The sequence below is a fragment of the Chlorocebus sabaeus genome, chromosome 2 (genome assembly GCF_047675955.1).
Source record: "Chlorocebus sabaeus isolate Y175 chromosome 2, mChlSab1.0.hap1, whole genome shotgun sequence".
Classification (NCBI taxonomy): domain Eukaryota; kingdom Metazoa; phylum Chordata; class Mammalia; order Primates; family Cercopithecidae; genus Chlorocebus; species Chlorocebus sabaeus.
This window is the reverse complement of record NC_132905.1, coordinates 28,785,310-28,800,270: the sequence shown is the minus strand read 5'-3', so window position 1 is coordinate 28,800,270 and position 14,961 is coordinate 28,785,310. Positions and strand designations below refer to the sequence as shown.

Here is a 14,961-nt window from a genome sequence, read left to right as displayed (position 1 = left end):
TGATATTCAATGTTCCATGAGGAAGTAGGAAAATAGCTTCCTACTCCACAATGTTGGAAATCAATTTGGCATTGCTAGTCAAATTAAAAATTAACTTTAACTTAGCCATTAGCCTACTAAAATACTCACATATGTGCAAAAATACCTGTAAAAATGATTGTTATTTTTAAAAGTGACCAATGGAAATAACCTTAATCAATAGAATGGAATAGTATGCAGTCACAAAATTAAATAAATATGGACATGAAAAAATGTCAATTTGAAGTTGTTTAAAAGCACATGGAAAAAAATTGCACATAATGTGATCCTCTTTTCTATTTCATATGCATGGATGTGTGCACATGTGTGTATCCACTTCTAAATGCATTGTAAAAGTTCTCTATAAATGCCAAAGTATTCATTATACTACTCTCAGTTATTTTCATATGTGTGTGTTTGTGCATATTTATATGTATGCTTATTATACCAAAATATTATCCACAGAGAAGAGAACTTAGAAAAGAGAAAAGGTTTCAATGAAGAATAAAGATGGACTTTTACTCTATATATTTCTATAATTTTTGAATTTTTTAAAAATGTTACTTGTATAATTTATAAAAGGAAAATAAATCAGACAAAAATTGTTTCCACAAATGAAAAAAGTTCATAAAACAAAAATATTATGTTTGATTAATATTTAACTATCAAATTACCATTTATAGATTCTAGTAACTACCATAATCAATTAAAATCTTGCAACTCAAAGTGAGGTCCTTGGACCAACAGCAACAGCATTACCTGGGGGCTACTTAGAAATGTAGAATGGCAGGTTGCACCTCAGACCAGCGGAATTTGAAATTTAATAAGATCTCCAGGTGATTCTTATGCACATTCAAGTTTCTGAAACATTCCTCTAAGATTTTAAACATTTTGTCTTCTGCTTCAATGACTGACAAAGAAACTGCTTAAAAAGTAAAATATCTCATAAATTTATTGTATAATACATTAAAAAATACTGAAAAATGTCTTCAAATACCAAAGACAATTTGTGGAGATAGTCGTTTCACAATATTAAACAATATTTTTAAATGTTCAAATGTTAAACACAAAATTAGAATTTTTTCCATAACTTGGGAAGCAGGACAATTGAGTTAAAAAAAAAAAAAAATGTATCTTAAGAAGGCCAGGGTGATCTTTGTAGATTGTAATTTTCCCTCTTGCATCTAAAATCAACGTATTTCTGCTTCCTGAATGAAAAGCCAACCAAGCCCTGGATGTCTGGATTTCCCCATCCCCAGGTGAACTTACACAGTGCATCACGAAACAACATGGAGAAGTAGACACATGGTTCATACCCCATTACCAGACACTCTACAGAAGGTTCAGATTCCTGCTTTCACACAAAAATCAAATTTATCCCCTTTACACCTTCACAACCTCTCACGTAAATCTCACCCAAATTCCTACTTAACATTCCCCAAAGGAAGACGCTCCCTGGACCAGGTGTGACTTCACCTCTAATTATCTTTACTACATCTGCATGTGGCTTTCCTCATTATACTGCCATTAACATGAGGAAAGGGCCTCTGTTGCCTGAGTAACCAGAACTAGCACGTGCACATGCCTACTGACTGCAACCCTACTTGTAGTTTTTCTATGATGCGCTTGGGTCCTCTCACTTTTATGGTCAAAAGAATGCCATTCTTTCCCCAGTTCTGCCCTTTCTCTTCTTTGTGGCTCTCTCTACAGTGTCTGGCTGATTTGTCCAATTTATCTTGAATGTATTACCTCAATTTCTCTTGTTTCCATGAGCTTAGACTGATGTTTTCCATCCTCCTAATCAGACTCTCCCTTTGAATTGCTCCTCTGCTATAGACTGCTGCCCCAACATTTTGCTTACCTTTTACATGTGTCTCTCTACAATATTATATTCACCATAAAAATGATTCAATTTGCAAAGATTCCTTGTCTATCCTTATTTCCTTCCTTTTACCTGTTGCTGTAGTTATTTTGCTACTGAAATACAAGGCTAATAGAAAAATGATGACCTCTATTATTATAATTCCTGGTAGTATGTCACATAAAAATATTATATGCACAATCTCTTTTTTTTTTAAAGTGGTGGTTCTTAACCTAGGCTGGATGTTGGAATATTATGGGTAGCTCTAATAAATACTAATGCTTGGGTTCCATCCCCAGAGATTCTGATGTAATTGGTCCGCGGTGCTGCCTGGGCAGGGAATTTTCAAAACCTCCCTGGATGATTCTAACGTGCAACCAAAGTTGGGAAGCATGAAGGCTGATAGCTTGTCAAGCTAGCCCTTTCCATTTTGTTATTCTTTGGCATTTACGATGGTAAATTACAAATGCACCTTATCCTTAAGGGTCTTATGCCAGTGTTGGCCTATTTGCCCTCCAAACCATTATTCTTTCTTTGCTGTGGGTAGTGCATTTTGGGGGATAGATACCCATAGGCTCTTTCCTAGGCTCACGAGATAGCTGGTTCCCAAAGAGCTTCACCCAATATCCAGTGGGAGGCTCTTCCAGGAACCTGGAGGGTGGGAGACAGGGTGTCTCTTCCCTTCTCTGTGTGGTGCCTCTAGCTGTGTCCTCCTGTGTCTCCAGCTCCTGCCAGACAGACTCACTGTGGCTTCAATTTCTTAGGCATAACCTGGCCCACAGACTTCCTTAACACAGCACTTTCCTTTGATTTCCAGTGAAGGGCTATTAGTAGTTTCCTACTGTATGTAAAATCTAGGGTATCTCACCACTCCATTTGGCAACTCAGTTCCTCTATCACCTGTATGACCAATTCCCAGTAAATTTTCCTCTGTGTTAAATACCTTAGAATTGTTTCTGTTTTCACGGTAGGGCCCTGCTTGACACAGTTTTCAGCCTACTGTCTAGTTTCCCAGATGTTCTATATCTCTGATGTTCCCTCCACTAGAGCCCATTGTGATCCTCATGAAACAGATACCATCTTAATGATGTCAGGTCTATGTCACATTGCAAGATACATACATCACACATTGACCCAAGAGCTGTTGTTCAGAGTTACCACCTTAACAGTGTAGATATAAGAGAAACTTCCCTTTCCAGAAAAATTACATATCACTAGTGTTATGTTCAGAAGTACAGCGATATATCCCTCACCAGACCCTGGAATGAGTTCTTTAAGCCCTTTTTAATCCCAAGAAGCATCAATATCACCCCAGAGCTTTCAGAAAACCAGAATCCTGAGCCCCACTCTAGACATGAGTTTTTAAAAATTGACATATAAGCTATTTCATATTCTGTAAGGTTTATCTACAGTCATGAATTGTTTAACAACAGGGATACTATATTAGTTCATTGTCACACTACTAATAAAGACATATCTGAGACTGAGTAATTTATAAAGGAAAGAGGTTTAATTGACTCACAGTTTCGCATGGCTGGGGAGGCCTCAGGAAACTTACAATCCTGGTGGAAGGGGAGGCAAACAGGCCCTTCTTCACATGGTGGCAGGAGCAAGAATGAGAACTGAGAAAAGGGGGAAGCCACTTGTAAAATCCCCAGATCTCATGAGAATTCACTCCCTATTACAAGAACAGAATAGGGGAAACCACCCCCATGATTCAATTATCTTCATCTGGTCCTGCCCTTAACACATGGGGATTACTACAATTCAACATGAGATTCTGGGTGGGGACACAGCAAAACCATATTGAATACATACTCACACAAACCTGGATGGCATAGCCTATATACCTAGGCTATAAGCTTATTGCCCTTAAGCTACAAACCTGTACAACATGTTACTATACTCTTTACTGTATACTGTAGGCAATTATAACACAATGGTGTCTAAATATCTAAATATAGAAAACGTACAGTAAGGATGGTACAATAAACAAAACATGGTACACATTTAAAGGGCACTTACTATGAATGAAGCTTGCAGGACTGGAAGTTTGTCTGAGTGAGTCAACAAGAGAGTGGTGAGTGAATGTGAAGACCTATGACATTCCTGTGTATATATTCTGCTGTAGACTTTATAAACACTGTACACTAAGCCTGCACTAAACTTATGAAACATGTTTTTGTTTCTTTAATAGTAAATTAACTTTAACAGTGTAAACTTTATATATTTTAATTTTTTAAAACTTTTTGACTCTGTCACAATAACAGCTTAAAACACAAACACATCATACAAAAAATATTTTCTTTATACCCTTATTCTATAAGCTTTCTTCTATTTTTAAAATTCATGTAAGTTTTATAGAAATATTATTTAAAGTGATAAAAGCCAAGTATTAGTTCACCTATATGAAATTTACATGAATGTATATAAAATGTTCAGAATAGGCAAATCCACAAATTCATAGAGACAGGAGATTGGTGGTTGCCTAGGGATTAGGGAAGGAGCAAATGAGGAGTGACTGCTAATGGATCTAGGATTTCTTTTTTGGAGTGATGAAAATATTCTGGAATTAGGTAGTATGATGATCATACAATATGGTGAATATACAAGAAACTCCACTGCACTGTACACTTTAAATACGGTCATGCATTGCATAACAAAGTTTTGTTCAATGACAGACTGTATATACAATGCATTTGTTTAATTTGTTTCATTGTTTCCTAAAACCACATTGCAAGTTAAGAGAATATATTGTCATGACTATAAATGCTTTATTGAATTTGATCTGTTTTTGTAACTGTGTATGAAAAATGAGACCTCACAGCCTTTATTCAGAATCATACTTTATATCGCTTATGACTGACTCTGTAACAGTTCATAAAATTATATAGCATGTTTGGATATGATCAAAATTTAGCATTATCTAATGCAAAGCTAAAAGAGAGAGGTGTTGGAGAAATCTAGTCCAATTCTTTTATTATTCAGTTGAAAAAATTGTAAGTTACAAATATTAAGTGGTTTGTCCAAAATCAGAGTGGTAATTGGTGTCAGATCTGGAACCAGAAAGTAGAACAGGGTTTAGGAAACATATTCATTATAAGGTTTAACTGTTGTAATTGTGGCTATTATTGAAAAAAAAAATGCATTGAAAATGAAATGGATAATTGACAATTATCAAAATAATTGTTTTAAATGACTCATCTACATAATTCAGACAAAAGTCAGCATTGTAGTTTCCTCCTAATTAGATATTTAATACTAGTTTTCTATGCATGAAAATTAAAACAGAAAACTCTTTAGAATCTTATTGCTTCCTCTTATTTAAAAACATTTAATTCATTGTGTTTAGTTTTCTGTCATTTATTCATGCTGTGGCATGTATCACTACTTTAATCCTTTTTATAGCTAATATTCTGTTTTATGGATATACCACATTTTGTTTGTTCATTCATTAATTGATGGGCATTTGGCTTGTTTCCCTTTTTTGACTATTACGAATAATGCTGCTATGAACACTCATATAGAAGTTTTTGCGTGAATATATGTTTTCAATTTTCTTAGGTATATGTACACCTGGGAGTGGGAATTGCTAGATAATATGATAGCTCTGTTTAAATGTTTGAGAAACTGCAAGACTGTTTTCCAAAATGAAACTGCTAGACTGTTTTCCAAAATGGCTGCACTATTACACATTCCCATCAGCGATGTCTAAGGGTTCCAACTTTTCCACATCCTCACCAACACTTGGTATTGTCCATGTTTTTGATTAGAGCCATCCTCATGAGTGTGAAGTAGTATTTCAATGTAATTCTGACTTGCATTTCCCTCATGACTAATAATGTTGAGATTTTTTTCTTGTGTTATTGGTCATTTATTTATTTCTTTGGCTAAGTGTCTATTCAAATCTTTTATTTTTTAATTGAGTCACTTGTCTTTTATTGACGAGTTGTAAGAGTCCTTTATATATCCTGGATACTATAACTTTATCAGATATATGATTTGCGAATATTTTCTCCCAATCTGTGGGTTTTTACTTCTTGATAGTATTCTTCATAACACAAAAGTTTTTTTTAATGATGTCCTGTTCATCTATTTTCTCTTTTGTTACTTGTATTTAGGTATTATATTTAAGAGATATTATACCTAATCCAAGGTCATAAAGACTTACTGCTATGTTTTTGGCTAAGAGTTTTGTAATTTTGCCTTTTATATTTAGGTCTTTGGTCCATTTTGAGTTAATTTTTTTTTTTTTTTTTTTTGGTATAAGATGTGAGGTAGAGGTCCCACTTTATTATTTTGCATGTAGATATCCAGTTGTCCCCATATCATTGACTGAAAAGACTATTCTTTTTACCACTAAATCGTCTTGCAACCTTGTTAAAATTCAATTGACTATAAGTGTATTGGTTTATTTCTGTACTCTCATTAGATTCCATTGACCTGTATCTCTATCCTTATGCCAGTACCGCACTGTTTTGTTTACTGTAGCTTTGTAGTAAATTTTGAACTCTAAAGTGTTAGCTCTCTAACTTTGTTCTTTTTCAAGAGTGTTTTGGCTCTTCTTACTGCATCCCTTGCATTTCCATATGGATTTTATAATCAGCTATGTCAACTTCTGCAAGAAAGACAGCTAGGATTTTGATAAGGATTGTGTTGAATCTGTAGTCCAATTTTGGGAGTACTACCATGTTAACATCATCTTCCCATTCATGCACGTGGACTAGCTTACCATTTATTTGATCTTCTTCAATTTCTGTCAATAATGATTTGTTTTCACTTTCAATTATTTTGTTTTCAGTTACAAGTCTTGCACTTCTTTTGTTAAACTGTTTCCAAATATTTATTCTTAATTATGTAATTCTCATAATAAAATTCTGAAATTTTATTAATTTCATTTTTGTGGTCATGTGCTTTAAAACTTGCCTTTTAACAAGACTTCCAGATGATTCTTATGAACATTAAGTTTGCGAAGTGCTGCTCTATTGACAAACTGAACTCACGTGACATTCCATACAGCACTGGCAAATTCTGTCCCGTAACTCCACTAGCTCTGCAACAAAAGTGACTTGAGGTAGCCCAAGGATACTACTTAAAATACTGAATTAAATGTTTTTAAATAAGAGTAAGCAATAAGATTCTAAAGGGTCTTCTGTTTTAATTTGCATGCAATGGAAAACTAGTATTAAATATCTAATTAGGAAGAAACTACAATGCTGACTTTTGTCTGAATTATGTAGATAAGTGAGTCATTTAAAACAATTATGTTGATAATTGTCAATTATCCATTTCATTTTCAATGCATTTTTATTCTTTTTTCAATAATAGCCACAATTACAACAGTTAAACTTCATAATGAATATGTTTCCTAAACCCTGTTCTACTTTCTGGTTCCAGATCTGACACCAATTACCACTCTGATTTTGGACAAACCACTTAATATTTGTAACTTACAATTTTTTCAACTGAATAATAAAAGAATTGGACTAGATTTCTCCAACATCTCTCTCTTTTGGCTTTGCATTAGATAATGCTAAATTTTGATCATATCCAAACATGCTATATAATTTTATGAACTGTTACAGAGTCAGTCATAAGCGATATAAAGTATGATTCTGAATAAAGGCTGTGAGGTCTCATTTTTCATACACAGTTACAAAAACAGATCAAATTCAATAAAGCATTTATAGTCATGACAATATATTCTCTTAACTTGCAATGTGGTTTTAGGAAACAATGAAACAAATTAAACAAATGCATGATTCCTTAAATTTAGTTGACATGGGATTTAGTTACATGTAAGACTCTCCTCCCCCAGCCAGATTAACCCTGTTCTGTATATTTAATACTCATCTTCCCCCTAAATTTCACAATAATAATTTTATAAAAATCAGTGTGTAAACTGCTGCATTGTCATGAAAGGCTACTAATGTGATACCTTTCAAAGGTATAAGTGAACGTTTTTGTAAAAAGCCACCAAACTGGAAGCATTTAACAATATTCATCTTCCTATGGCATCCCTACCCTAGATATACTTTGCAATTTTAATAAAGCCTTGTCTTACTTCAGGCTTCCTAGAAATAGAGCACAAGGCAGGGATTCTTTCTTGCTCCGTGATTTATTGAGGAAGTGCTCTCAGAGGAAACCGGTAAGAGGCTGAGGATAACAGAAGAAGACAGGAGAAGGGGGCTGAGCAGAGATGGGGATCCAACTGGAATCTGGCCTTTGCTGATTACCAGAGCAGCTCTGGGTGCGAATGGCGAAGTGCTTTTCTATTGACAAACTGAACTCAAGTGACATTCCACGCAGCAAATTCTGTCCCATAACTGCTAGCTCTTCAACAAGAAGTGACTTGAGGCAGCATAGTCACAGAAAACAGCACAAGAACCAAGGATACTAAACGCAGTGACTTAAATGTTTTTAGACAAGAGGAAGCCGTGAGATACTATAGGGTTTTAATTTCTGGGCAATGGAAAACTAGTGTGAAATATTTATTAATTAGGAGGAAATGACAAGGCTGACTTCTGTCTGCATGATAGACAAAATTGAGTTCTCCAACCATGAGGCAAGGTGCTGGACTTTTGTACCCCTACACTATTCAGTTGATGGGTGAGTGGATTGTAACTTCCCAGGCATCTCCTGGTAGGCGGGCCCCACTGGCCAAGGACATTTCCCAGCAGAGTGAACGGCTGTGAGCTGCTAGCAGTAGCACTCACATCAGCTGGGGGAAAATGCACTGCACTGGTCAGGTAAAGGGCCAGCATGTACCAAGGTCCAGTTCCACAGTTAGTGGAGAAATATTTAATAACATTATTTAAAAAAATAATTAGGCTATATCACGTTGATACTTTTTCTCTAGCAGAGTGACTAAAGAGAAGCATATTTTTAACTGGAATTTTATTTCTGTTGTGTCTCTAGCCAAAGCCATGCTGATGTTTGATAGTTTTTTTTTTTTTTTTTTTTTTTTTAAGAGACAGGGTTTCACCATGTTGGCCGTGCTGGTCTTGAACTCCTGACCTCAAGTGATCCACCCGCCTTGGCCTCCCAAAGTGTTGGGATTACAGGCGTAATCCATCGCACCCAGTCAGAATATTTTTTCATAAAGAATAGAACAACATTATAAAATTTTATGCATTAGGGATAAATTTTATTTTATGATTTTCATTTCACTGAGTCACAAGATATTCAACACAAAATGAAATTTCACAAAATTTCACAAAATGAAAAATTTGTTTCAGATTCAATGTCTACCTCCATCATCCATATTCATTCTTCCAATCTCTCAGACCAGAAATTTGGAGTATGTCGCTTCTCTACCTCACACAATTTGCTCTAACTTCAATATATACTCCAGAATTACTGGCTTTTCACTGTTTCTATGATTCCCATGTGTAATATACAATGCTTACAATGCATACATGCATACAATAATACAATAATTCTGTGTCACAATCACACCTAAACTGTTAAGTTTATATGATTATAAGCTGAGAGGTTTTACTGATCTTGGCTGAGCTCAGTTGTGCAGGTCTTCTGGTCTTGGCTGGGGTTCACTCACACACAAGCAGCTGACGTTGGCTGATCTAGGACGGCCTCACCTGGGATGGCAGGCTGTTTCCTCACCTTCCAGTAGGTGAGCCAGTCCCAAGAAAGAGACGGCTGAAATAGGGAGGCCATTAATTGAGCCCATCACATGAAATGCATCTGCCACACCAATACAGTTTGATATCACCTCTCACCCAGATGTTTGCAATCGCCTAACTTTTCTCCTTTCACTCACTATGCTGCCTTACAAACATATTCTCCACAGATCAGCTAGAGCAACCCTTTCAAATCCTAAGTAGAATGCTTAGGATTTAAAGCATTCCTCTGCTCAAAATACTAGAGAGGAGATGCCACAGTCTTTACCATGATCTTCAAGACCCTATGGGAGGTAGCCCTGTCTTACACCATAGCCTCCTACCACTGCCCCAACATGCACACTGAGTTCCAGCCATAGCATCTGCTTCTTCATTGATCTGCCAAGGACATGAATGACTCAGAATCTCAAACTTATACTTCCCTTCAAATCCACTGAGCCTACTCCCTCTTCTTCTCAAACGGCAACTTCTCTGGCCAACCTATATGTACTAAAACGTCCATCCAGCACTCTATGTCATCCTTACCATGGTTTATTTTTCTTCACAGCACCTACCAATTTGTGAATTACTATATATGCATTTTTGTTTGTATGCATCTCTCTCCCTGCACCAGTATGTGAACTCCACGAGACTGGAGAGCGTATTTATTTTGTTCACTGCTGTAATCCCAGTGTCTAGAACAGTGCCTGGCACACCGTAGGTGTTTAATATTGATTTGTTAAGCTAAGCCAATGAATATTCTTTTGCCTATGAGATGATGTTTAAAATTGTTCAATTATTCATAACTGCCTGTAAGGAATGAATGTTAGTGAATTACTGTGATACCAATGAAAGTTACATGATGCAATGAAGATTGGGTGGATCACAAGGTCAGGAGTTTGAGACCATCCTGGCCAATATGGTGAAACCCTGTCTCTACTAAAAATGTCAAAATTAGGTGGGTATGGTGGCGGGTGCCTGTAGTCCCAGGTACTCAGGAGACTGAGGCAGGAGAATTGCTTGAACCCGGGAGGCGGAGGTTGCAGTGAGCCGAGATCACACCACTGCACTCCAGCCTCGGCGACAGAGTGAGGCTCCATCTCCAAAAAAGAAAAAAAAAAAAAGTTCTAAATATTATTATTGTCTGCCCTCATCTGCTGTCTTGGCTTTAGGTCATGCTTAGATCTTTTCCAGGTGCAATTTGAATTGATGCAACTAATGGAAACTAGAACAGAAGTTCATATTGAACTATTGTATTACACTATTGGACTCATCTTTCAGTATCACCAGGTGCATAAGGATAATGTCAAAAGTAATTCAAGAGAAAGAAATATCGCAGCTTAACACAATGTAAATTTATTATTTGTACTTTTTGTCTAAATGGTTTGCCTAAAAGACTGAAAGACGTTTTATATTAGTTAAAATACTTGAGGATAATAACATAAAAACAGTTTCCTTTCCAACTTGTTTATAAAAGGAAATCTTCACTGTTTTGAACATCAGTTATTTTAAACTTTTAAGCTGTTGGCATAGGAAAAGCAACCAAATTCTAAGTGCAGTAATCACTTTACTGTATGGTCATATGAAATCAAGGCGATGTTATGGGTATTACTGGAAAGCTAGACAGAGTAATGGGAAAAGTGACTAAAAGTATGCAAAACTTAGCAGATTGTGTCTCTAGAGTATTTCCTACCTCAAGTTTAGTTATTTACTAATTTGGCAACATCTGACCTATCTTTACTTGTGAGAAAATAAAGAAACACATAAACCAACTCCCAGAATATGGTTATACATAGGTGTAGCCATGACTTTGAATGTATTTGTTTGAATAGCATAAAGCAAAATAAAAATAAAATCTTGTTATAGTGCAAGAAATGGCAGTCATTAAACTAAGATGAGGCAAGTGTCATGAAGTATGAAAATATGGTACTTGAATTCTATTTATTAGAAAGTCTTCAGTGAGCTGAGCATTTTTTTTAACAAATTCAATTACTGATTTGAATATTTATTATACTTAATTATTGCAGCCATGAAAAGAGGTGCTGGCTGAGGCTGCATTTAATAAAAACATTTAATCAGCTTGAGGTTAGTAAACCATTTAATTTGTTTTTTCATGAAGATTTAACTTCTAAAATAACTTCATTTACTTATAACCCTAGATTCCGGTCTACATGGTATACAAATCATTTTAGAATGACACTAGGTTATTTCAACTGCTTTTCTAGAGAAGTGTTAAATAAGGGAGTAGTTTTGGCTTTTTCCATAATTGAAATAAGTGCACAATGAGCAGTAACTTCCTGATTTCACTGCTATTTTGTTTAATCAACATAATGATGTAGATTTACTCTGCATACATATGGAAGAGTGAAAGAAGGATGGGAAAGAATAACTATCAGTTAATATAGGCTATATAGTAGTTATTTTTACAAATCAACTATAATTTCTGAATGGATATTCAGACCATATTTACATTACATAGAGGAGGTAGAGACCAAAAGATTTAACAAATGTGCCAAAGATGTTGTATAAATTAAGATGCTTTTGGCCATAAGAGACTCATCTCAAAAATGGCTTGAAAATATGTGAAATTATTATCTCACTTAGTATGAAGTTAAAGGTAGGGTAAGTCCAAATTAATTCAAGTTAATTAAAGCCCCCAAGTTCTTGGAATTTGCTCTGCTGGTCTTAGCTGGTTAGCTTTTGTCCTGAAGTTTATAACTTCATGACCAGAAGACGATGAAGTATTTTCTAAGTATAAAGCCTGAAGGTGTAAACCAGGTAGTCTCAGTAAAACCACTGATGCGTGGTCACCTTTCCCTTAGTTGACAAATATTTGTCTTCCAGATACTTTGAATCAGAATGGGCATTTTAAGTAAGATCCAGTACAACTAAAGGCAATAATCAAACAAATGATAAAATAATTATTCTGAGCTGAAAACACAAGTCTGAATATTGGAAGAGGTTCCTGATTTCCAGGCAGAATTGATAAGCAAAGATATCAACCTAAACACATCCTGGTTATAGTCTAAAATTTAAAGAATAAATGGGAAAAGATTACGAACTTTAAGGAAGAAATAACAACTTACACATAAAAAGGAAAAACTATCTGTTGACAGATTTATCACCTGCTAGATAAGAGCAGAATAACCATTCACTAGGAGAAAATAGGAGAAGCTAGAAGATACTGGAGTAACACTTATAGAGTACTGAAGAGAAAAAAAAAAAAACAGAAATTCAATACACAGCTAAGATATCATTTACCTATAAATGATACATGGTAAAATAATGGGTAAAATAAGTATATTTGCAGATTCACAAGGAGAAATTAGCCTTCAGGTACTTAGCTGAGGAAAATCCTAGAGACAAAACTCTAACAAAAACAAACTAACCAGGTGCAGTGGTGCAGGCCTGTAGTTCCAGCTACTCAAGAGGCTGAAGTAAGAGGATCGCTGGAGCCCAGGGGTTCTGGGCTGTACCGCGCTGTGCTGGTCAGGTGTCCGCACTAAGTTCGCCATCAATATGATGATCTCCCAGGTGGAAAATGGAGCAGGTGAAAACTCCCGTGCTGATCAGTAGTGGGATCGTGCCTGTAACTGCTGCACTCCAACCTGGGCAACATAGCAAGACCTCATTTCTAAAAAACAAACAAACAAACAAACAAACAAACATGATTCGGACAAATGTCAAGATACAGAGAGTTCTTTTCATGCTATATCCTTAATTCCTCACCATAATCTTAGGAAGTGAATGTATTAGTTAATTATCTTTTGCTATATAACAAATTACTCCCAAAACTTAGCAGCTTCAAACAACAAATATGATTTCACAATTTCTGTGGGTCAAGAATTTGGAAGTAGTGGCTCTGGCTCAGGGTCTCATTTAAGGTGGTAGTCAGGATGCCAGCCAGGGCTGCAGGCATTAGAAGGGTCTGCCTCTTCAATGGCCCACTCACATGGCTGTTGGCTGGAGGCCTCACTTTCTCACCTCATGGGCCTCTTCATAGGACTGCCTGAGTGTCCTTAAGGCATGGCAGCTGGCTTCCCCCAGAGTGAACATTCTGAGAGAGAGAGAGCGTTAGAAGGCACAATGTCTTTTATGACTTCATCTCATATGTCACACGCTGTCACTTCCACTGTATCCTATTCACCAGAAGTGAGAGACTAAATTTACCAAACAAAAAAGTGAAGGAGAATGACTTCAGTTTTTTTGGGGGGGAGTTGAAGAACATTTGGATATTTTGAACAACCACAATATAATTCTTCTTTTCACTGAAGCACAAAGAATTTAATTTGTCCAAGTGTACACGGTTAGCAGGCAACACCTTTGAGAAAAAAATCCATATAGTCTGATACAAGCACCCAAACTCATAACCACAATGTGAATCTAACTGCTTTTCAATGAAAAAAGAAAGAGTCCCTTCAAATGTGGCATATGCATTGACATGGAGCTTTCATACTGCCAGTGATAGTACCATAGTTATTTGGAATTAGAAGTTCTAACTTACCTTAGCAAAACTGCAGACTTAGGGCTGGGTAGAAGTTTGGAGGGATGTAAGGTCATTCTCAGGATCTCATCTTGGAGAAGAAAACAAAATGGAGAAGTAGAAGACAAAATCTTTTTAGGTTGGGAAAGGACTGGGAGAATCAAGCATCTAAAATGGGCACAAAGAGTTACTTTATTTTATTAAAAAGATAGATGTTTGACTGTTAATGTCTGAAAACAGCAGGTGATTATTAATGGGATGAAAAAGTTCATTAGATTCTTCAAATTAGTAAGGAGGGACTCGAAGACCAAACTGATACAAATTAAAAAAAAAAAAAAAGATGTCATAGTAGAATAATCTAGATAATAAGCAATAAATGAGACTCAAAAAAATAAAATCAAGTATATCACTTGCAACACTAAATATTAATATACCAGATTCTCTCATTAAAAAACAGAGAAAGTCAAATTAGATTAAATAAGAACAAAAAGCTAGCTATATACTATTTATAAGAAATATTCTTATAAACCAATTGACAATGAAAGATTAAAAATAAGAGATTTGAGGCAACGTAAGCAAAAAGAAATAAATATTAAACAAGGAGAAATTCAAGGTTATGGACATTCCCTAAGGAAAAGGATGACATAGTGTTACAGTGGCAAAAATTAGGAAGCAGATGACATAAATCTATATGCACAAACAGCATGGCCACAAAATACATTAATTAAAAATAACTAGAAATATAAGAAGAGTTTGATTAAAATACTTATTACAAGGGATTTAACATATAAAAATTAGGCTGATGCGGTAAATTTAAATATAATCAAACATTAGGAAAATACAATGATACAACAAAGTTGATTACATATATTCATTTTGCAGATAATACACTTTATGCCTATGAAATTGTTCTTAAAATCAATTATACATTTAAGTGTGTGCGCGCGCGCGCACGTGCACATACACACACACCTCTTTTC

General features: G+C 35.5%; 1 long non-coding RNA gene across 1 annotated transcript; it reads right to left on the bottom strand.

Annotated features, from left to right (window-relative positions):
* Positions 1–12,811: 12,811 nt before the first annotated feature.
* On the bottom strand, positions 12,812–14,149 carry LOC140710278 (uncharacterized). The gene is made up of 3 exons (XR_012091250.1): positions 14,003–14,149; positions 13,483–13,555; positions 12,812–13,132 (listed from the first exon to the last, which is right to left on the bottom strand). It is a non-coding gene; the product is annotated as an uncharacterized lncRNA (long non-coding RNA).
* Positions 14,150–14,961: the final 812 nt, after the last annotated feature.